The sequence below is a fragment of the Triticum aestivum genome, chromosome 5B (genome assembly GCF_018294505.1).
Source record: "Triticum aestivum cultivar Chinese Spring chromosome 5B, IWGSC CS RefSeq v2.1, whole genome shotgun sequence".
Taxonomy (NCBI): domain Eukaryota; kingdom Viridiplantae; phylum Streptophyta; class Magnoliopsida; order Poales; family Poaceae; genus Triticum; species Triticum aestivum.
Window position 1 is genome coordinate 387117159 of NC_057807.1, and position 25346 is coordinate 387142504.

Here is a 25346-nt window from a genome sequence, read left to right on the forward strand (position 1 = left end):
AGGCAATACAAACCCCCTTGTTACTCCACGATGTTAACAGAAAAAAGGTAAACCGGGCATACTTCTCCGGATTAAAGGGGAATCAAACCCATCGGCTGAACCGGAAAAGGGGGTTTGTTGACGTAAAAGAAATCCAACAAAAACAAAGAACAAACAAGCCATGAAAATAACATGGAAGCAAAGGCAATGATAAAAACCGTTTGCAAAAATATGCTATACTGAGCTGATCAGATGGTGTTACCATGGTCGGACAGGACCAAGCCCCCAATAGGAGTGACAATGATTCAAGTCAGCCAGGTCCCCAAATGATTCGTGGCATATATGCCAGATCAAGAGGCATGGCAATGGTTCGGGTTCGACCAAGCCCCCAAGAGATTTTGTGGCCTTAGGCCGATCAAGAGGTGTGACTGGTTCAGACGTGACCATGTCCCCAAGTGATCTGGTGGCTGTCGCCTATCAAAAGGTGTCGCGTTGGTTCGGACACGACCAAGGCCCCAAGTGATATATAAAAAGCAAATGTCAAGGGGTAAACCGGAGGCCGCTTCAAAAACAGAGCCACTCCATGTAACCACGCATGATAAGAAAGACAGAGACCCCTCTTTAACTGCGGCTCCGGTTTTATTATATCAAAGATAATATATACACTATCATGATATGTACATAGATAGAGTCGATGGCTCAAGTGTAGTAAGGCCGAAGATGAGCTATATTCCACGGCCTGTTGGTCTCCTCCTCTGATGTACGTGAGTTTTTATGCTCTCGAATATCAATCAGATAGTACGACCCGTTGTGCAGATTCTTGCTGACCACGAAAGGTCCCTCCCAAGGTGGGGATAACTTGTGCATATCCGTCTGGTCTTGGATGAGTCGAAGCACCAAATCTCCTTCTTGAAAAGTTCTGGTTCTAACCCGGCGACTGTGATAACGACGAAGATCTTGCTGGTAAATCGCCGAACGGGCAGCCGCTATATCACGCTCCTCGTCCAATAGGTCCAAAGAATCTTGCCGTGCTGTCTCATTGTCCGTTTCAACATAAGCTGCCACATGGGGCGAATCGTGCCGGATATCACTAGGGAGAACTGCCTCTGCTCCATAGACCATGAAAAATGGTGTGTATCCTGTGGACCGGTTTGGCGTAGTATTGATACTCCATAACACAGATGGTAGCTCGTCAACCCAACATCCTGGTGTTCTTTGTAATGGGACCATAAGCCGGGGTTTGATGCCTCGTAAGATTTCTTGATTAGCTCGTTCTGCCTGTCCATTGGACTGGGGGTGTGCCACTGACGACACATCAAGTCGGATGTGCTCACGTTCACAGAACTCCTTCATAGCGCCCTTGGATAAATTGGTACCATTGTCAGTAATGATACCGTGTGGAAAGCCAAACCGGAAAATCACCTTTTTGATGAACTGTACCGCTGTTGCTGCATCACACTTGCTGACAGGCTCCGCTTCAACCCACTTGGTAAATTTGTCAACTGCCACCAAAAGGTGGGTTTTCTTATCCTTGGATCTTTTAAAAGGTCCGACCATATCCAGCCCCCAAGTTGCAAACGGTCACGTTATTGGGATCATCCTCAATTCTTGAGCCGGCACATGAGCACGCCTTGAAAATTTCTGACATCCATCACACCGTTTAACCAAATCCTCCGCGTCAGCATGCGCTGTCAACCAGTAGAACCCGTGACGAAACGCTTTTGCCACCAGAGACTTTGAACCGGCGTGGTGTCCACAATCCCCTTCATGGATTTCTCTTAATATTTCACAACCTTCCTCAGGAGAAACACAACGTTGAAACGCCCCTAATACACTGCAATGATGCAATTCACCATTGACAATCGTCATAGACTTGGATCGCCGGACTATCTGCCTGGCTAGAATCTCATCCTCTGGTAACTCCCCCCGGTTCATGTACATAAGATAAGGAACCTTCCAATCCGGAATAGCATGCAGTGCTGCCACCAATTGAGCCTCTGGATCAGGAATAGCCAAATCCGCTTCACCTGGGAGCTGGACTGATGGGTTGTGCAACACGTCCAGAAAGACATTAGGCGGGACTGGTTTGCGCTGAGAACCCAACCGGCTTAAAGCATCCGCCGCTTCATTCTTCCGACGGTCCACATGATCCACTTGATAACCCTTGAAACAACCCGCAATATTATCCACTTCCCGACGATATGCAGCCATGAGCGGGTCCTTAGAATCCCAAGTGCCAAACACCTGTTGAGCCACGAGGTCCGAGTCACCGAAGCACTTAACTCGGCTTAAGTTCATCTCTTTAGCCATCCGGAGACCATGGAGCAGGGCTTCGTACTCAGCTGCATTATTAGTACAAGGGAACATTAAGCGGAGAACATAACAAAACTTATCACCTCGTGGTGAAGTTAATACGACGCCAGCCCCCGAGCCTTCCAGTTGCCTGGATCCATCAAAATGAATAGTCCAATATGTGTGATCCGGCTTCTCCTCTGGTGCTTGTAACTCCGTCCAGTCATTGATGAAATCAACAAGTGCTTGAGACTTCACCGTCGTCCGAGGTACATACTTCAGTCCGTGTGGCCCAAGCTCTATAGCCCACTTGGCAATCCGGCCAGTCGCCTCCCGGTTCTGTATGATGTCACCCAAGGGAGCTGAACTGACCACCGGGATGGGGTGCCCTTGAAAATACTGCTTCAACTTCCAACTGGCCATGAAAACACCATAGACCAGCTTCTGCCAATGCGGATACCTTTGCTTGGATTCAATAAGCACCTCGCTGATATAATAAACCGGCCGCTGAACCGGATACTCCTTGCCTGCCTCCTTGCGTTCCACCACAATAGCCACGCTAACTGCCCGAGCATTGGCTGCTACGTATAATAATAGTGGCTCCTTGTCGACCGGAGCTGCAAGAACAGGCGGATTGGCTAACTGCCGCTTCAAATCCTCAAATGCTTCATCAGCAATCGGACTCCAAATGAAACGGTCTGTCTTCCTCAGCATTTGGTACAAAGGAATGGCCTTTTCTTCGAGGCGGCTGATAAACCGGCTAAGTGCGGCGATTCGGCCCGCCAAGCGCTGAACATCATTTATGCACTTCGGTTTAGCCAGGGAGGTGATAGCTGTAATCTTCTCCGGATTAGCCTCAATTCCTCTATTAGACACCAGGAAACCTAGTAACTTGCCTGCCGGAACACCAAAGACACACTTGGCCGGATTAAGCATCATCTTATAAACCCGCAAGTTGTCAAAGGTTTCCTTCAAGTCATCCACCAACGTCTCCTTCTGCCTTGATTTTACTACAATATCATCCACATAGGCGTGCACATTGCGGCCGATCTGTTTATGCAGGCAATTCTGTACACACCGTTGATATGTGGCTTGGGCACTCTTGAGTCCGAAGGGCATAGATACATAGCAGAAGGCTCCAAAGGGAGTAATAAACGATGTTTTGTCCTAGTCCTTAACCGCCATTTTGATCTGATGATATCCAGAGTATGCATCCAAAAAACTCAAACGCTCACAACCCGCCGTGGCATCAATGATCTGGTCAATGCGGGGGAGGGCAAAAGGATCCGCTGGATAGGCCCTGTTAAGATCTGTGTAATCCACACACATACGCCAAGTGCCATTTTTCTTAAGAACCAGCACCGGATTAGCAAGCCACTCTGGATGGAACACCTCAATGATAAAGCCAGCTGCCAAAAGCCTGGCCACTTCCTCTCCAATGGCCTTTCACCTTTCTTCATTAAACCGGCGGAGGAATTGTTTCACCGGTTTATACCTAGGATCCACATTAAGAGTGTGCTCAGCGAGTTCCCTCGGTACACCTGGCATGTTGGATGGTTTCCATGCGAAGATGTCCCGATTCTCACGGATGAACTCGATGAGCGCGCTTTCCTATTTGGGATCCAAATTGACACTGACAGTGAACTGCTTGGACGAATCGCCGGGCACGAAGTCAACCAGCTTGGTCTCAGCTGCCGATTTGAACTTCAGATCCAAATCATGCTCTGTAGTTGGCTTCTTCAAAGGAGTCATATCCGCCGGATCAACATTGTCCTTATAGTACTTCAACTCCTCCGTGGCACAGACCGACTCTGCATAAGCCGCATCACCTTCCTCACATTCCAAAGCGACCCTACGGCTCCCATGAACCGTTATTGTCCCCTTGTAACCTGGCATCTTGAGCTGCAAGTAGATATAACAAGGCCGCGCCATGAACTTGGCGTAAGCCGGCCGACCAAACAAGGCATGATATGGGCTCCGGATCTTCACCACCTCAAATGTTTGTTTTTCCGGCCGGGAGTCGTGCTCGTCCCCAAAAGCCACGTCCAGAGCTATCTTACCAATAGGATATGCAGATTTGCCAGGCAACACACCATGGAACACCGTATTAGACGGCCTGAGATCTTTATCTGTTAAACCCATGCGACGGAATGTCTCATAATACAGTATGTTAATACTGCTTCCTCCATCCATGAGTACCTTGGTGAATTTATAACCCCCCACTTGAGGGTCTACCACTAATGCTAGCTGGCCCGGACTATCAACCCGGGGCGGGTGATCCTCTCTGCTCCATACGATAGGCTGCTCCGACCAACGTAAGTAACGTGGTAAGGCCGGTTCAACAGAATTCACCGCTCGTTTGTGGAGATTTTGGTCGCGTTTATCCAAGCTAGTTGTGAAAACATGATAGTGCCCATTATTCAACTGTTTTGGCTGGCTCTGATAACCCGACTGCTGCTGCTGCTGGTCGTTCTGATTATTTTGGTGATTGTGACCACCCTGATTACGACCTGAACCGGAAGCTTCACCGTGATCTGGCCCATGAAAACCGGATCCTGAACCGCCACCTGACCCGTGATCATACCGGAAGGCATTAGAGTTTTTAAACTCCTGCATGATATAACAATCCTTCCAAAGATGGTTAGCCAGTGCCTCCTTCGTCCCGTGCTTCGGGCAAGGCTGATTCATCAAATAACTCAAGCGGCTTGCGTTGGGATTGGGAGCCCCATTACGATTTGCCGCTTTACCTCTGCGCCGCTGCCCCCTGTCCTGTGCATTAGTGTTGGCCACAAAGTCCATGCTGCCATCCGCCTTGCGCTTGCCTCCGTTTCCATGACCCGCCGGTTTATACTGCTGCTGTTTGGAGTTGCTATTCTTCCTTCCCTTCCCTGCTTCATCATCATCAGTCTCGGGATCCCTGGTACTGTCCGAATCAGCATACTTCACTAGAGCGGCCCTGAGGGTTCCCATGTCATTACAGAACCGCTTCATGCGTCCCAATTTCAATTTTAAAGGCTCAAATCGGCAGTTGCCTTCCATGGTTAAGATCGCAGAGTTAGCATTAATCCTGTCGGACGAGTGCAAAATTTCCAAAACGCGGCGCACCCAATGGGTCGTTGATTCTCCTTCCCCCTGGACACAAGCCGCCAGGTCTACTATGGACTTGGGCTATTTACACGTATCCTTGAAATTCTGGATAAACCGGGCCCGCAACTGGGCCCATGAGCTAACAGAATTGCGCGGTAGGCTCTTCAACCAGGTACGCGCCGTGCCTTCAAGCATCATGGTGAAGTATTTTGCACATGCAGCCTCATCCACGTCTAACATCTCCATGGCCATCTCATAACTCTCTACCCATGCTTGAGGGGATAAATCAGCGGTGTAACTCGGCACCTTGCGTGGACCCTTGAAATCTTTGGGCAGGCGCACATTGCATAAAGCGGGGATTAAACAAGGTACTCCCAAAGCGGATGCGACTCCTGGCCCGGCGAAGGTCGTAGGGCGAACCGCTATAAGTTGATACGCATCATCCTGTGCTGCTAACTCGGCCTCCCTCCGTGCCCGGGCCTGGTCCACCACATCCTGAGCATCGCGAACACCGCCTGCCGGGTTATTGCCATAGGCCGCTTCACGGCCTCGCGCGTTGCTTGATATGGCCGGTTCATCCATGCGCCTGCTATAGCTCCGGTTTGGACGGGGCGTAGAGTGAATCCGATCACGGCTGTACGACTATGCTTCCTGCTGAATCAGCGCTTCGGAGAAGCTCCTTAACCCGGCGTGTCTCTATCGCCTGCGGAGAGTCCCCTTCGACTGGGATAGCCTCTAATCGCGCGGCGGCCGCAACAAGGTTGTCCATAGGATTAGAATAATGACCTGGGGGCGTCTGGACCGGTGGAAGAATCACAGTGTTCTGCTGAGGAGGTTCCATCAGGCGAGGTTGGACCGTCCCCCCTGGTCCTGGTGCCTCAATCCGGTTTGTCTCCAGGTGCTGCGGCGGACTACTGGGTCCAGCTCCTGGAGTGTGAAAGAGATTCCGGGGATCAAACCCTAACGGCAGGCGTGATCTGTGCTTCCGCTTTAAGACCTCCTGTGATGCGTTCTGTTCAAGCATGAGCTTATAAGCCTGGGCGTCCAAAGCGGCCCGCTCTGCGGCCATCCTGTCTTTTTCTGCGGCCAGATCCGCTTTGGCTTGCACGATCTGCTCTCTCACCTTTGTAATTTCTGCATTACGGGCCTCCTGATCCGCCGGATTGTCCTCTGCCATAAGCGTGGCTAGTGTATCAAATAGGTCAGATAGAACTTGAACCGGCGGGCGCACAAGGCCTCCTGCCCCTGCTGATCCGGAGAGCATCGCTGCGGCGGTCGAAGAGTGATTCGCCGCTTGTGTGCCGGCCATGAATATTCCAACCCGGTTGACCTGGCCTAGGGGGTCTGGAATACTGACGCCATCGGAACAGCCCCTAACCTGGTCGTCTTGTAACTGGTATAGCGATTCGGTCTCTCCGGTCGAGGACTCGTCGCCGGAATAGACGACGGTCTCGCTGCCGTGTTCTGACTCGTCCTCACGTCCTCCTCCGTGGATGACTCCAACGAAGGCACGCTTCACGGCCGGTTTAGCCTGGGTAGATCTCGCACGCTGAGCCGTCTCGACGAGGTCGATGCAGATGTCCGGCTCAGGCCCCGGCTCACCGATCTTGCCGATGAAAACGTGTATGCCACCAAAGGGGACCCGGTACCCGTACTCAATCGAATCGGCCTTGGGACCCCATCCAGCGTCATCGATGTAGATCTTTCCACGACGACTCTTGGTCATCTGGCCCACGGCATAGCCTTCGAGTCCTTTGAGCTTGCCCTCCAAGATCATCAAACCATCATGCGATAGCCCCACGGTGGGCGCCAACTGTCGTGGATTTGTCACGGCAGATGTCCTAGTGAAAGGACTTAGTCGTGGACCATCGCCACGGGTTTACTTGAAGGGGTTAAAACGGACACAAAGACACGAGGGTTTTTATACTAGTTCGGCCCCTTCGATGAAGGTAAAAGCCTACGTCTAGTTGTGATGGATTTGATATGGTCTCAATGGCTAGGGAGCAAACAAGCTTCGCCTAGGCTCGAGTTGTCGTTGTCTGCCCTGAACCGCCGCCGGGTCGTCCCCTTATATACACGGGTGACGCCCGTCGGTCCATAGAGTCCCAACCGATTCATACTCGTATCCTGGTTGGTATCTCTCTATTCCTAACTTACAATACAAGTTATACATCAGGCCGGTTTACGGCTACAGATTCTAAACCGACTATAGGCCTTGGGCCTTCATCTGCTTATACCACTAATGAAGTTAACCCGGCCCAAGTGGGCCGGCTTACGCCTAGTGGTAATATCCCCAACACAGACTGTTATTCCTCATGCCGATTACTCATGCTGTAGGCATATCCATGTGGATCAATACTGACTTAAATTGTTTGGGGGATCTGCACCATGGGGGTCGTGTACAATTTTCATACCTGCCTCACTTGTCTTGCTCCTTCATTATTGTTTTCTTGGTCTGGATCCTTGGCTGAAAGAGCTGGGCCATATTGCTTCTTTGTATGACCATAGGTACTATCGGTGCAATTTTTCGGCAATTGTAGTTTATCCTCATTTTTTTAGGGTAACCCATTAAATGGAAGGTTCAACACCTCTCAAGTTCCGATCGTCGGGAAATAATCATCCGAAACCATTGCAAGAAATCGGCAAATGAGTCAGTAGCCACCAAAATGGTCTTTACAACTCTGATCTAGGACATTACTAAAATAACTCAACCACGGCTCAGGACAGCCGAAAAGCAGCTCAGAGCATGAGACCGGGTCGATAAGAAGAAGGTGGCAGCTCCCTAAAATAGCCAAAAAGCAGCTATAGGGCTACTGTCACAAAAAGAAACTCAATAGCTGTACGAGACGGCCGAAAAGCAGCTCAGACTCATGACAGTCGTTGAAGAGAGAAACAAAAATCGGCATCCACCCTGGATAGCTAGAAACAGCTTAGATCATAGGTGTGGTGCCGTCATTGGAGAAAAAGGGGACAAGGGCTCATCAGGATCATTTTCCAGGTTCACGGGTACTTGTATTGAGCTCATTGATGTTGTCAATCCTCATAATCCTTTGTCACACTATGGTGTATACATGCTTTCTTCTATTAACCATCCTCACGTGGTTGTCAGATCCTCATCCGAGTGACTTGTAAGATCTTGATGGTATGCTCATTGCATATATATGAGGACCTGATTCCGAGACAGACGTGTATTCTGACTGATTCTTGATTCTAACCCAAATGTTGCGGATCTGATTCTTGGGATTCACTGCCATATGCTGTCAATTCACAGTGCACTACCTTGTACCAATATCTTACTGAGGAATATTTGCTGGCTTGTGCTCGAAACTTTCGTCAGACAGCTTGCTGAAGAAGACTGAATATCATGCTTCAGAAGCTTACCCCCTAAAAGACTTTGCTGGGGAAAGACTCAGTACCTTAGGCCGGAAGCTTTCGCGGTTGCTTACTAAAGAAGACAGGGTACCTTGTACGGAAAATCATCCACGTATCATACTGAGGAAGATAGATGAATCTTGACTTGGAAGATTCTCTGGTATCTTGCGACGGAAAAGTGGGTTGCTTACACCAGAAACTTCTTATTGTGATATGCGGACCGATTTCCACATATACATACCACCTTAATATTTCTGATGTTGATTTCTTGTATGAAACAGGGTTTTACTGGACTATCCTCCTTTCTGAGTATATGCCATATTTTTGCTTGCTTCCAGGTACATCGAGTTCCAAAATCATCCTCAACGAAAAATTAAACTTGTATCTGAGCCATACCGTTGATAATATTCTATCAACCTTGCACACAATTTATCTTCCTGCTGATTTAATCATTTTGTTTTGAGGAGTACACGCTGAGGGAGACTTGACACTTAGTAACATGATCAGATATTCCCCAATCTGAATGTAGTTGGCTGAGAATTCCATACTGTTGTGAGGAGTGCACATTAATGCAAACTTTATACTGATATTCCATCCATGATTTCTTTTGTATTCAGACGAGCTATTTCCAATTTCACCGCAGTCTGCTAACAATCCCATTCTGTCTTAGCTGAGTTTCCAAATATATGCATTTCTTGCTGACTCTTCGGGTCCGGTGTCGGTTGATGAGCAACTTTAATAGGGGAAAACTTTGTAATACCGAGGTACCAAAGAAAGGAACAATAGAAACGACTAAAACAAAAGCACACAAGCATTCTACTAATATAATAAATCAAGCAATCATCACATATTACTGCTACTCACACAATAATATGCATGCACACCTAAGCACACAAATCTCACGGAAACTCCGGTATTGCAGTCTAATATGCTGTGGCCGCGTGCACGAGGACGAATAACAGTGTGGAAGAATTGGTGTAAACATCGCTACACCAAGTGCTAGCTTAGCCAGATAGCAACCTGGACTAGCTTGGAGGCGAGGACGTACTTGGTAATCATGTAGTGGGACACGAAGGTCACAACTACATTATTATCAAGCGGACGGAAAAAGATCTGTACTCGTCCAAGAAATAGGATTGCGGGGAAAAACTGAGGCTGCTAACATTGTCCTTTCTTGATAACTAAGATCATTAAGGGTTGCCAACACGACAAAATAAAAGAACGATCCGGGATAGACGCATGTCCATCACCAAAACGATAGACGGGACTGAAAGAAAGACATCGGTGCGATACCTGAGCACCATTCTTGCAAACAGTGTCGGGATCACTTGGCATCACTCTACTGGGACAGAAATGACACCAAACACCGAAAGAAAAGAACTGGAGGAATGCAAAGGTTGAGCTGTAGTGGATCCGGACCGATGCCAGCTACACTCACCAGGTAAACCGTTATCGCAACTAAGGCTATATGCATGCTATGCAACAAACAAATGCAGCAACCAAATGCAATAAACATGCCAGACTCTATACTACCGATTTCTAACGTTCGCGTGGTCTAGGGCGTCCTACAGCCGGACCTGCTCTGATACCAAGCCTGTGGCACCCCGGCTCAGAGAAAACAGGAACGCCCCGTATTCCAGCCCAGAGATCGAGATAAAGTCTTCTAGAATACGACACAGTTTAGCATAGAACAAACCAGCTCTTTATTATTACACGAATATAAATACAAGGTCTCCGATCTTACAATGAATAGCATCGGTACGGAGACACTACGCCATCCTCAGTTGCTCTATGCAAGCAGCAGAACAACTCGAAGCAGCGGAATAACTCTAGCAGCGGAACATCGATGAGGGTGGTGAACTCCACTCTGCAGGGACTCTGGCTGGAACGCTTATCCTAGCTCGCACGAATGGAAACCACGATAAGCAAGCAATCAAACCCGGCATGACCTGCAAGCTGGCATGACATGCCAGGTCAGTACATTGAATGTACTGCAAGCTCACAATATCAAGAAGCATTCAGGACAGACAACAACATGGCAATTACAGGTTAAGCAGAAATTAACATGATATCATTATAACAACATGGCATCAACATGATCATGATACAGCTAACACAACATGAACATATTAATCCAACAATACAAGCATGCAACATGATGACACTATCATGCACTACTTATTCTGCTCGGGTTACCTCGTAACCAACACATGCATCACTTACCAACCTCGGGCATCACATGATCATCTCAGGATCAAATCAAGCTTGGTATAAACAATACCGTAGTAATCAGTAAATGACCACAAGGATCTTGATCTTTACCCACGACTGTCGCACAACATCATGAATATACAACGACTCGGTATTCTCGATACCACCATGATCCTTACGGCGATCACTACCCGACCAACACTTGGCCCGCGATCCTTACAACGATCACAACCCGACCAATACATGGCCCATGATCCTTACGGCGAGCACAACCCGACTAACACTTGGCCCGTGATCCTTACAGCGATCAAACCCGACCACTAAATGACCCGTGATCCTTATGGCGATCACAACCAACTTATCTCATTGTTATTAATCACATTAGTCTTATTACTGTTGACTCATGGTGTACCCTACTTTCGACCTGGGCCCTTATCCGCGGGCGCGGCTATCGATAGATTTAATATACACTCTACAGAGGTTAGTACACTATACCCACACTACAGAACCCATGGCCTCGCACTTCCATTCGGTGGACCAATGGCGTTCCGAAAAAACTGTTCTACTGCCATGACACTCTCCCGGCCACTCCAACTCACTACCCTCTGGGCTAAGTCATGGGTGGCCCCGTGCCTACCTCAAGACACAACGACCAGCATCGTGGCCCATCCCACATGGGGACACGGATCCAAAAACTCAAAAAAAAACTCAACAACGGGCACACAAGGTTATGCCTGCTTACCGGGCCAGGGTACAACACGCCCATAACCTTCCCTCGTTGGAGGCACCGGCGAGAGGCACGACAATAAACCCAGTTAGGACCGTCCCATACCGGTAAGCGTGGTTGCACTGGTCAACATCGATTCAGCGGTACCATGACTCAGCCAACAGTTGTTCAAGTTCAATTTAATATGGTTAAACTTGAATGCAAATATGCTGAGCCATGATAAAATACATGAACATGATACCAACATAATCATGAGAGTATCACATAACTATCCACCATATCAAGAATAAATCATATCCACTGTGCATGGCATACTGACTAGCATGGCCATCACCAACATCAACATGTACTACTAGCAAGCATAAACATATTAAAGGAAATAGGTAGAACATGATAACAGGGTACAAAACAACATAGCACAAAAGTGAACATGCAAATCTGAACATCACCGGAACAACGATAACCATCTTTTCAGTGAGCAAACATTTATTAAATATTCAAGTTGAAAACCATGGCTACTACATGACTATCATGCAAGTGGGTATTGTGGCTTGCCTGGGGTGGAAGAAATCACCGGAAGAAAGTGCGAGAAACTCACGGAACGAATCGCCGGAAAACGTTCTCTCTCGGAGGGGGCTGAATAAGGGCAGGGCAAAATGGTCATTTTCACAGTGCCAAACCATAGTGAAAATGAAACCAACAGAACAGGCTCGACGAAACAAAGAAGTGAGCGTTGATTTCACCTTATTTGGAGCTACGGTTAAAAAGTTATGAAGGGTTGAATCTCAGGGACTTTTCTGCAAAAAATTCTTTAGCAAACAGGTCCCTGAGTGGATAAGGCAGAAGCGCAAAGTTAGAAATACGTTTTCGATCAGCGAAAACGTAAAGTGGAAATGTGCATCCACTTAACTGACGTGGCGACGACCGGTCAAAAGGGGCAGAGGCGGGGACGAGCGTCAGGGCCGTCGACAGGTGGGGCCGCGGGGCCCACGCGCTGGGTCAACGCCCACCTCCCGCTACTCCTTCTTCTTTCCCTGATGCCATGCACAGGGCAGAGGAGAGGCCGCCGGCGCCGACATTCGCTCCGGCCACTCGGGCCACCTCCGGCGGAGCTTGGACCGCCGAAGTGCTCAGGAAGGCGAGCCACACCTGTGCCACCACTACACGAACGTCAGGGAGACTCGGGGCAGGGCGGGACCATGGCCGCGGCCAACGGGGCTTCAGCTGAAGATGGAGGACAAGGCCATGGTGATTATGGCGACTAACGGAGGGCTGTGGGAGAGGCTATGGTGGCTGGGTGACCTACTAGAGGTGGAAGACAGAGGAGAGGGGCTTCGGTTCGCCAGAATCGGAGTTGACAGGGGCGGCAGCCATGGAGACAATGGAGACCACAGAGAGCTCCTCGAGCTCGAGGAGTTGGCTAGGCGGGGCTCTGGGAGTGACGAAAGGTTGGATTTGAACTTGGACGATTCGGGGAAGGACTTAAATAGCTGCGGAGAGGAGCTGCCGTGCTGTCACCGCCGCGGACGTGTGTCCGGCGCCGCGGACGCGTGTGCTCGCACATGAGCTAGGGGAAGACGACGGCGAGGCACATGGCAGAGCTTCACGGGGAGGAGGAGGCCAAAGGAGCACGGGGAAGATGCGGCCGAGAAGGAAGACGACAGCCGGTGCACTGTGCTCTCGTGGACGCTCGGCGGTTTGCGTCGGTGAGCAAGCTGCCGGAGGGGGAGAGGGGTCCAGGGGAACGGCGACGACACGGGCCAGCTGGTAGACACGCTCACGAGCATGAAGACGACAAGAGGAGGAGGGGGTCCAGCACAAAAAGCGGTCTGGACACGCCACAGCACACAGAGCGCACGCACAGGCATGCCAGTGTCGTAGTCACCACGTGAACATGGGCATTCAATGCTCTACAGCACCAAAAACGTTGTCCAGCTGATAGTCCTTCCAAGGTAGGTTTGAGCTGTGGTGGTAACTTGGTTAAAACTACTACGGTTAAAAGGTTATCAATTGCTGAAGTTTACTGCAGTAAACTTTAGCAGCTCAATTTGATCAACAAGGATATGCTAAGGGCCAAATAAGTTGTCTAGGGTGTTTAGCTATGGAGGGACTATGATCCTGGAGGTTTTGAGGGTAAATGGACCAAGTTTTAATATAGTTGCTTTGCAACTGCCAAAATGGTCCAGAAATGAAGATTATGATGATGCACTCACATGGAGTGTCCACTTGAGCTCAAATTGGGCAAAGCTTAGTCATATGGTCTTATTAAGATGCTCACCAGGTATCATGCCATTTGGCAAAGCCAAAATTGTACTTGCTTCACAAACACCTCTGCTGACCAGAAACTTGAAATAATATTGGTGATCAAATGGCTCATTGAAATTATGCCAAATTGGGTGGAGAGATGTTTTATGGGTATAAGAATGATCTGGTAAGGTATCAGGAATTTTGAAGCAATATAACATATACTTGCTTCACAACCTGAAAATATTGCCAGAAACAAAGATATGCTCCTGTGCTCCCATAGATGATTGTATGGGGCTGGAAATGGGTGGAAGGGGTTAATATGAGCACATTAAGGAGTGTGCAAAAGTACAACTCATTTGGGTACTCCTAGCTAGTACTTCCTTCACAAAGTCTTCTCTCTGACAAAAACTTTGAAAATTCACTGAGGAAGATTGGCTAGGCTAATAAATTTTAACTTGTGCATGAGGCCATTATTTGGACATATAAACATGCCCAAAAAGATTGGGAGCCACTAGGAAAAATATAAATGACACTTCCTTCACAAAGTGCCATTAATGGCAGAAAGGAAGAATGATTATTGGGGAATTATTTTTGAACGTGGCAATGAAAAGTTTTGCCATATTTGATCAAGATATGACCCAAACACTTTATGATAATTATTTGGGAATTTTTGGAGTGATGGAAATATAGGTTGCTTCACAACCTAGGGCAATTGGAGTAATTCCTTTAATAGAAAAGGAATATTCCCAATAAAAAGAATATTGTGATTTGGGCTAGGATGAAAATGACAGGGTCTAGGGAAAGATTTGGGAATGACAAGCCACTCTGGAAACAAACAAGAGGGCATCTTCTTCAGTTTCCAGACCACAAAGCCACGGAAAAAGAAAACTCACGCAAAAACCTCGGAAAAACAAAAGAAAAAGAAAGGGCCAAAAATCAGGCTGTCATAGGATCCAAATTTAGCAACAAAAGTCTTGCCTTCAGATCTGTGATAGAAGGTGTACCCAATATTCTCCTTTGGTATCCTATGAAGATACATTTCTCCGATTTGGGTTCGAGCTTATCAGGTTGAAGTTTTTTCACATAAGCATCATCGCCCCAAACTTTAAGAAATGACAACTTTAGTTTCTTGCCTAACCATAGTTCATAAGGCATCATCTCAACGGATTTTGGTGGTGCTCTATTTAACGTGAATGCGGCCGCCTCTAAAGCATAACCCCAAAACAATAGCGGTAAATCAGTAAGAGACATCATAGATCGCACCATATCTAGTAAAGTACGATTACAACGTTCGGACACACCATTACGTTGTGGTGTTCCGGGTGGCGTGAGTTGCGAAACTATTCTGCATTGTTTCAAATGTAAACCAAACTCGTAACTCAAATATTCTCCTCCACGATCGGATCATAGAAACTTTATTTTCTTCTTACGATGATTTTCCACTTCACTCTGAAATTCTTTGAACTTTTCAAATGTTTCAAATTTATGTTTCATTAAGTAGACATGCCCATATATGCTCAAATCATCTGTGAAGGTGAGAAAATAATGATACCCGCCGTGAGTCTCAATGTTCATTGGTCCACATACATCAGAATGTATGATTTCCAACAAATCTGTTGCTCGTTCCATAGTTCCGGAGAACGGTGTTTTACTCACCTTGCCCATGAGGCACCGTTCGCAAGTACCAAGTGGTTCATAATCAATTGATTCTAGAAGTCCATCAGTATGGAGTTTCTTCATGCGCTTTACATCAATATGACCCAAACGGCAATGCCACAAATAAGTTGCACTATCATTATCAACTCTTGCATCTTTTGGCTTCAACATTATGAATATGTGTATCACTACTATCGAGATTCAATAAAAATAGACCACTCTTCAAGGGTGCATGACCATTAAAGATATTACTCATATAAATAGAACAACCATTATTCTCTGATTTAAATGAATAACCGTCTTACATGAAAGAAGATCCAGATATAATGTTCATGCTTAACGCTGGCACTAATTAACAATTATTTAGGTCTAAAACTAATCCCGAAGGTAGATGTAGAGGTAGCGTGCCGATTGCGATCACATCGACTTTGGGACCATTTCCCACGTGCATCGTCACCTTGTCCTTAGCTAATCTTTGCTTAATCCGTACTCCCTGTTTCGTGTTGCAAATATTAGCAACAGAACCAGTATCAAATACCCAGGTGCTACTGCGAGCATTAGTAAGGTACACATCAATAACATGTATATCACATATACCTTTGTTCACCTTGCCATCCTTCTTATCCGCCAAATACTTGGGGCAGTTCTGCTTCCAGTGACCAGTCTGCTTGCAGTAGAAGCACTCAGTCTCAGGCTTAGGTCAAGACTTGGGTTTCTTCTCTTGAGCAGCAACTTGTTTGCCGTTCTTCTTAAAGTTCCCCTTCTTCTTCCCTTTACCCTTTTTCTTGAAACTGGTGGTCTTGTTGACCATCAACACTTGATGCTCCTTTTTGATTTATACCTCCGCAGCTTTTAGCATTGCGAAGAGCTCGGGAATAGTCTTTTTCATCCCTTGCATATTATAGTTCATCACGAAACTCTTGTAGCTTAGTGGCAGTGATTGAAGAATTCTGTCAATGACACTATCATCAGGAAGATTAAATCCCAGTTGAATCAAGTGATTGCAATACCCAGACATTTTGAGTATATGTTCACTGACAGAACTGTTCTCCTTCATTTTGCAGCTACAGAACTTACTGGAGACTTCATATATCTCAATCCGGGCATTTGCTTGAAATATTAACTTCAACTCCTGGAACATCTCATATGCTTCATGACGTTCAAAACGTCGTTGAAGTCCTGGTTCTAAGCCGTAAAGCATGGCACACTGAACTATACAGTAGTCGTCAACACGCGACTGTCTGGCATTCACAATGTCTGCAGTTGCTGGCGCAGGTGGTACACCTAGCGGTAATTCCAGGATGTAACTTTTTTGTGCAGCAATGAGGATAATCCTCAAGTTATGGACCCAATCCGTGTAATTGCTACCATCATCTTTCAACTTAGCTTTCTCAAGGAACGCATTACAATTCAACGGAACAACAACACGAGCCATCTATCTACAACAAACATAGATAAGAAAAATAATATCAGGTACTAAGTTCATGATAAATTTAAGTTCAATCAATCATATTACTAAGAACTCCCACTTAGATAGACATCCCTCTAATCATCTAAGTGATCTCGTGATCCAAATCAACTAAACCATGTCCGATCATCACGTGAGATGGAGTAGTTTTCAATGGTGAACATCACTATGTTAATCATATTTACTATATGATTCATGCTCGACCTTTCGGTCTCAGTGTTCTGAGGCCATATCTGTATATGCTAGGCTCGTCAAGTTTAACCAGAGTATTCCGTATGTGAAACTGTTTTTGCACCCATTGTATTTTAACGTAGAGGCTATCACACCCGATCATCATGTGGTGTCTCAGCATGAAGAACTTTGGCAATGGTGCATACTCAGGGAGAACACTTATACCTTGAAGTTTAGTAAGAGATCATCTTATAATGCTACCGTCAATCAAAGCAAAATAAGATGCATAAAGGATAAATATCACATGCAATCAATATAAGTGATATGATATGGCCATCATCATCTTGTGCTTGTGATCTCCATCTCCGAAGCACCGTCATGATCACCATCGTCACTGGCGCAACACCTTGATCTCCATCGTAGCATCGTTGTCGTTTCGCCACCTATTGATTCTACGACTATCGCTACCAATTAGTGATAAAGTAAAGCAATTATAGGGCGATTGCATTGCATACAATAAAGCGACAACCATATGGCTCCTGCCAGTTGCCGATAACTCGGTTACAAAACATGATCATCTCATACAATAAAATATAGCATCACGTCTTGACCATATCACATCACAACATGCCCTGCAAAAACAAGTTAGACGTCCTCTACTTTGTTGGTGCAAGTTTTACGTGGCTGCTACGGGCCGAGGAAGACCGTTCTTACCTACGCATCAAAACCACAACAATAGTTAGTCAAGTTAGTGTTGTTTTAACCTTCTCAAGGACCGGGCGTAGCCACACTCGGTTCAACTAAAGTTGGAGAAACTGACACCCGCCAGCCACCTATGTGCAAAGCACGTTGGTAGAACCAGTCTCGCGTAAGCGTACGCGTAATGTTGGTCTGGGCCGCTTCATCCAACAATACTGCCGAACCGAAGTATGACATGCTGGTAAGCAGTATGACTTGTATAGCCCACAACTCACTTGTGTTCTACTCGTGCATATAACATCTACGAATAAAACCTGGCTCTGACTCCACTGATGGGGAACGTAGTAATTTCAAAAAAATTCCTACGCACACGCAAGATCATGGAGATGCATAACAACGAGAGGGGAGAGTGTTGTCCACGTACCCTCATAGGCCGAAAGCGGAAGCGTTAGCACAATGCGGTTGATGTAGTTGTATGTCTTCACGATCCGACCGATCAAGCAACAAACGTACGGCACCTCCGAGATCAGCACACGTTCAACTCGATGACGTCCCTCGAACTCCGATCCAGCTGAGTTTTGAGGGAGAGTTCCGTCAGCACGATGGCGTGGTGACGATGATGATGTACTACCAACGCAGGGCTTCGCCTAAGCACCGCTACAATGTTATCGAGGTGGATTATGGTGGAGGGGGGCACCGCACTCGGCTAAGAGATCTCAAGGATCAATTGTTTTGTCTATGGGGTGCCCCCCTCCTCCGTATATAAAGGGGGAAGGAGGAGAGGGCCGGCCAAGGGGAGGGGCATTCCCAAGGGGGGGCAATCCTACTCCAAGTAGGTTTGGCCCCCCCTTTCCTATTCCAAGTAGGAGAAGGGGGAAGGAGGGGTGGAGAGAAGGAAGGAGAAGGGGGACCGCCGCCCCCTTCCCTTTCCCAATTCGGATTGGGGAAAGGGGGGCTGCACGCCACCTCCTGGCCTCCCTCTCTCCTTTCCACTAAGGCCCACAAGGCCCAATAGCTTCCCAGGGTGGGGGGGGGGTTCGGTAAACCCCGGTACTCCGATATATATCTGATAACTCCCGGAACCATTCTGGTGTCCGAATATAGTCGTCCAATATATCAATCTTCATGTCTCGACCATTTCGAGACTCCTCGTCTTGTCCGTGATCAAATCCGGGACTCCAAACTAATTTCGGTACATCAAAACATATAAACTCATAATATAATCGTCATCTAACTTTAAGCGTGCGGACCCTAAGGGTTCGAGAACTATGTAGACATGATCGAGACATGTCTCCGGTCAATAACCAATAGCGGAACCTGGATGCTCATATTGGCTCCTACATATTCTACAAAGATCTTTATCGGTCAAACCGCATAACAACATACGTTGTTCCCTTTATCATCGGTATGTTACTTGCCCGAGATTCGATCGTCGGTATCTCAATACCTAGTTCAATCTCGTTACCGGCAAGTCTCTTTACTCGTTACATAATGCATTATTCTATAACTAACTCATTAGCTTCATTGCTTGCAAGGCTTATAGTGATGTGCATTACCGAGAGGGCCCAGAGATACCTCTCCGACAATCGGAGTGACAAATCCTAATCTCGAAATACGTCAGCCCAACATGTACCTTTGGAGACACCTGTAGAGCTCCTTTATACTCACCCAGTTACGTTGTGACGTTTGGTAGCACACAAAGTGTTCCTCCGGTAAACGGGAGTTGCATAATCGCATAGTTGTAGGAACATGTATAAGTCATGAAGAAAGCAATAGCAACATACTAAACGATCAAGTGCTAAGCTAACGAAATGAGTCAGGTCAATCACATCATTCTCCTAATGATGTGATCCCGTTAATCAAATGACAACTCATGTCTATGGTTAGGAAACACTACCATCTTTGATCAACGAGCTAGTCAAGTAGAGGCATACTAGTGACACTATGTTTGTCTATGTATTCACACATGTATTATGTTTCCGGTTAATACAATTCTAGCATGAATAATAAACATTTATCATGATATAAGGAAATAAATAATAACTTTATTATTGCCTCTAGGGAATATTTCCTTCACTTCCGTCCTTTCCTGTCAATCACTAATTTCGGCTTGCTTTCTTCCTTTGCTGTCAGTTGCTTCGCTTATCTCAGCTTCCAGTCAAAGGAAATAGTAATTGATATGCTACCTCACACAGGTTGGTACTGGTCTTTATCCTGATTATTGTGCTTGCCATGTATTGGTAATTTGGTATTGTGCTACTGTTTGCCGATTTTATAAAGGAGTAACTTGGAGCCTGAACTCGCAGGAAAATCATTGCATTGGGTGATTTCAGTAGAACTGCACAAAATGATCAGATGGACAGATACTTACACTGCTGCCATGTACTCCATAGTTCACTCATACAAGCATCGATGTTGACAAGAAGTGCCTATATTCATTCGAGTATCAACCGGAGTCAACCAGTTGTCAAATTCCCAAGTATTAGGAGAGTGAACGCCAAAAATATTGCTTGGCGCATAGCCCAGAAGAACACAGTCCAGTCTTTGGTCCCAACTTGTGCCTTTTGGTTATCGGTAGATATGGTAGCGAACTGTATGGCATGGAGTCTAAAGATTCCATACAAGTTGGTTGACGCGTATATTCATCGGGCACTTAATTAGTCTGCACGCCAGGGATGCTCCATTTCAGTTGAACTGCACAAAAAATTTGGGTGGTTCATTTTCTCAACCGCCTCCTTTCTCGTCTGCAATGTAGAATTTTGGTGAGCTACAGGACCAAGATGAGCCAGTAAACTAGTTGGATGAAAGTAGTGGCCAAGTTGCTCAAACCTCCCTCGGCATGAGGCAACTATTTGAGGACAAACCTAAAAGCAAAGTTCAGATTGTCTGTGCTGCCTCTTATGTACTCGAAAGATTACTCGTACAAGAACTAATTTTAGCAAGAAGTACCTCCGACTGAACACCATTTACCAGTCTGTACCCTAGGTAATTAAAGTTCGTCCATGGATCATATTGGTTGTGATCTCAATCATTTGGATGCATAAACATACTGAACATGTGTATATCTGAATCTTTTTGTGAATTATGTATGAATATTATCGTGTGATTTATCAATCATTTGGATGCATACATATGCTGAGCTTGTGTATATATGAATCTTTTGAGTTGTTGATAGTGAATGTTGGCTATGAATATGAACGTGTCCTGTGAACCTGAGTTTGATACGAATGTTTACCTTTTCTGTTGTATTTGTGTGTGAACTTGTTAGTATGCCTACTATGGGGTATGTGACGTGTGGGTGTCAACGGCACACCTTCTTCCCGAGAAGAATTGCACCTGCTTTGTTAGGGTAGCAACGGCGCATCAACTCTTTTTAATCTTTTTATTACTCTGTCTTCCCCTCTCCCCCGCTCAACCCCTGTCGTAATGTTTTCGGCCTCAAAACAAACATAATACTGCATTGTTTTGGGGGCTTGATGAAAAATCGAGTGCTCGTTTCTGTAGGTTGGCCCGCCCAGCAAATGGGCAACTGGTCCACCACGACGGACTGGGAGGCAAAAAATACAAGTTGTATGGTGCAGAGGCAAGTAAAAAAAGGCTACCGAGAGCCATCCACTGAAGAAGAAAAAATCGCTCCTGATGTGCTTCTTCATCATGCCGCCGTCCCCCTCTTTAATCCAGTTCGCTCGGGTATCTGGTATCATTTTTTCCAGAGGGCGAACAAGTATCAGCTAGGCCTAGGTTTTGTATTTTAACATGCTAGCCCATGACATACGGAGACAGTGGTTTCAACTTATTTTTTGAGGTCCATACCGGCCTATGGGCTTTTTCTTAAAGATCTGCAGCCCAATGTATTTTTTTAATAAAACGCAGGTCCCTGTTATATTTATCTATATATAAGAATAATAATGTTGTGTCCAATTTATGTTTTCCCTTCTAACCACATTATATATATTTATATTATTACTATTATCGTATATTTTATAGCGACTCATATATACATTATAAAAACAACCCACGTGTTATTAACTTATAAAAGTAAATGTTTAACAGAAGTTGGCAAGGAAAATCCTGGTTGTTTTTGACTCACACGCAGGAAAATCCTAGTGATTGCGTACAAAAGCTTGCGAAGATTTTAGGGATCAATTTAATAATAACGTGCTCATTTTTATTTTGAGCAATAACTCGCTAATTTGTTAATTATATATATAAAAAATGTGCCTCTCCGGTTTATTCTTTGATATTAATTGCTCCTTCTAACATAACATTATATATATAACGAGCCCAGTTAATTCGTGTATTTCAAGGAAGTGCAAATGGGCTGGGATTCCTTAGAAAATATAAATGGGCCTGATTGACGCGAAATTATTGGTTCACCCAGCCCAACAAATGGACTGCACTTTCTAGAAAACATGGGTTAAATATATGCCACATTTTTGCAGGCTGACATGTGGGCCAATAGGTCGAAGCCTACGCAGGGCATCCTCAACTTGGTCAACAAATGATTGTGACATCCACAGCCATTGGATTTATATCCAACGGTCGGCATGCACCTTCAATCTCTCGTCTTCATCCTCTAGCATCGTCGGGACCGCCTGGTCCGGCCTCCGGTGCTAGCGGCTCTGCTTAGCACGCATAACTGCGAAGCGCTACCCCATCGCCGGCCAGGCTATCCCTCCACCCCTCGACACCTCCTGTTATTCTCCATGGACTACAGCCCCAAGCCGCAACAGAACCAGTTATAACCCTTCTCCTCTCAATCCGCGACTCCACTGCCACGTCTTCCCATCTCCGAGTTGTTCCCGTCCGGGGCCTCATCGTTGTTCACCGCCTCACTGTGCTCGATGCGGCGTGGTCAACAAACGAGAGTTATCGGAAGAGGACTGTACGTGGAGAGCCTGATGGCTGGGACCCACGAGTTCCATGGTCGCACGCAAGGAAAGTTCCTCCTTATTAAGATGAAAAAATGTTTCCTCCACCTGACAGCTGGGACCCACCGGTTGTATCTTTGCACGGAAGGAAGTGCCTCCTTGTTTTGCGGAAAAAATAATTCATCCCGTTGATAGCTGGGACCCGTTAGATTTGGTGGCTGACTTGTGGGCCTACTAAGCGGACGTGTACGCACGGCTTTGTCAACTTAATCAACAAATGATTCTAGCAGCTGGACCGTTGGATGTTAATCCAATAGTCGTGCTCCTTCTTCAACCTCTGTTCTTGCTCCTGTCTCCCGTGGGCGGCACCGCGGGTGTGCTGCCGCGCACCCGAACCAGTCAAGTTTCCCAATCCTCTCCATCTGCGACTCCACTGCCCCGTCTTCCCCATCTCCAGGTCGTTCCAGTCTGGGGCCTCGCCTCGTCCATCGGCCTTGGTGCGCTCGGCACGGTGTGGTCAACATGGTGAACAACCGAGGAAGATGACTGTACGTGAGAGGCTGACAGTGGGGACACACCACGCCCATGGACGCATGCATGCAACGGAACGCGGCGTGGTCAACATAGTCAAGGAACGACTTCCATCGAAAGTGTACTGTACGTGGAGAGGCTGACAGCTGGGTCCACGGCCGCAGCAAGGAAGTGCCTCCTTATTAGGCGGAAAATAATGATTCCTCCACCTGACTGCAGGGACCCACTGGACGGGCCACTGTATTTTGTGAAAAAAACGTTTCCCCCCTGACTGCTGGGACCCACCTGACGGGCCACCGTATTTCGTGAAAAAAAGGTCCCCCCCGCTGTCAGCTCGGACCCACCAAAAGTGCCTCCTTATTAAGCAGAAAAAAATGAATACTCCCCCTGCTAGCTGGGACCCACCTTGGAGGGAGGATGACTTGTGGGCCCACTAAGTTGACGGGGACAGAGGGCTTTGTCAACTTAGTCAATATGAACGATTCTAGCTCTAGTGACCGTACGATGTCCATCCAACGGCCGTAGTGCTTCTCCAACCTCTGGTCTTCTTGCTCCAGCCGCCCAAAGCAGCGTCGGTCGTGCCGCGTGCTCCTACCTCCTGTGGCTGGCTGTGATGCCGCGGAGGCCTCACCGCCCCCTACTACTCCTGCCGCTGTCCATGCCATCTCTCTACTCGCCCACACCCCCTGTTATTCTACGGCGACGACAGCCTTACACCACAGCCGAACGAGTGAAACCTCATACTCCTCGACGCGTGGGCATCCACTGACGCGTCTTCCCCGGCTCCGCGTCATCCCCTTCCTTCCTAGGCCTCGCTGTCGTCCACCGCCCTGGTGCTCTCGGCGTGGCACGGTCAACGTGGTCAAGGAACGACTTCCATCCGAAGAGTACTGTACGTGGAGAGGCTGACAGCTGGGTCCATGGCGGCCACAAGGAAGTGCCTCCTTATTACACGGAAAATAATGATTCCTCCACCTAACAGTAGGGACCCATCGGACGGGCCACCGTATTTCACGAAAAAAAGTTTCCCCCTCACTGCTGGGACCCACCAGCTACATCTTCACACGCATGGAAGTGCGTCCAAGCAAAAAAGAACGATTCGCCCCCCTGACTGCTGGGACCCACCAGCTACTTCTTCGCACGCAAGGAAGTGCCTGACAGTCGGGACCCACCTGGTCGAAGCGTACGTAGTGTTGTCATTCTGGTCGCGAACGTGTACGTACATATATACTGGTCGATGTAGAGGCGCACACGTATCATAGTAGAGGTGCGCACGTGTCGTAGTAGAGGCGCACATGTAGCATGTACACGTACGTACAATGGCCAGGGTGCAAGAAAGAAAATACGGCCATGTACGTACATACGGGCGGGGTCTCGAATGCCTACTCGCGCATACGTACGGCCAGGGCTCGTGTACATGGCTGGGTCGGAAAGGGAAACAGCGTTGTCATCGTGTTCATGGGGAGCCAACCGGCTGGGTCGGAACGGAATGCATCGTCGTGTTCATCAGGAGGGCTTGGACGGAACAGGCGATGGAAATGAGGCCTGGCGTACCGTAAAACGGAGGAAACGGCCTTGTGTTCGACCGGACACGTTCAAAATGGGATCCTGTTCATCGGGAGGGGTCTACCGTACCGCAAAATGGAGGAAACGGACCTCCTACGGTCGAAACGGGGTCCTGTTGATCGGGAGGGGTGTGGCGTACCGCAAAACGGACGAAGCGGACTTGTGTTGGAGCGCTACGGTCGAAACGGGGGTCCTGTTCATCGGGAGGGGTGTGGCGTACCGCAAAACGGGACTCCACGGGATACTATTCATCTCCACCATTGGCCTCCTCCAGCCTCCACGGGCTACTGTTCATCCACCGTCGACCTCCCCCAGCATCCATGGGCTCCTGTTCATCCAACCTCCATCGCGCGCTACTCCACCAGCTACTGTTCAACCACCCCTCTCCATGGGCTCCTGTTCAACCACCCCTCCACGGGCTACTGTTCATCCACCCCTCCACCATCTACTGTTCATCCAGCCCTCCACG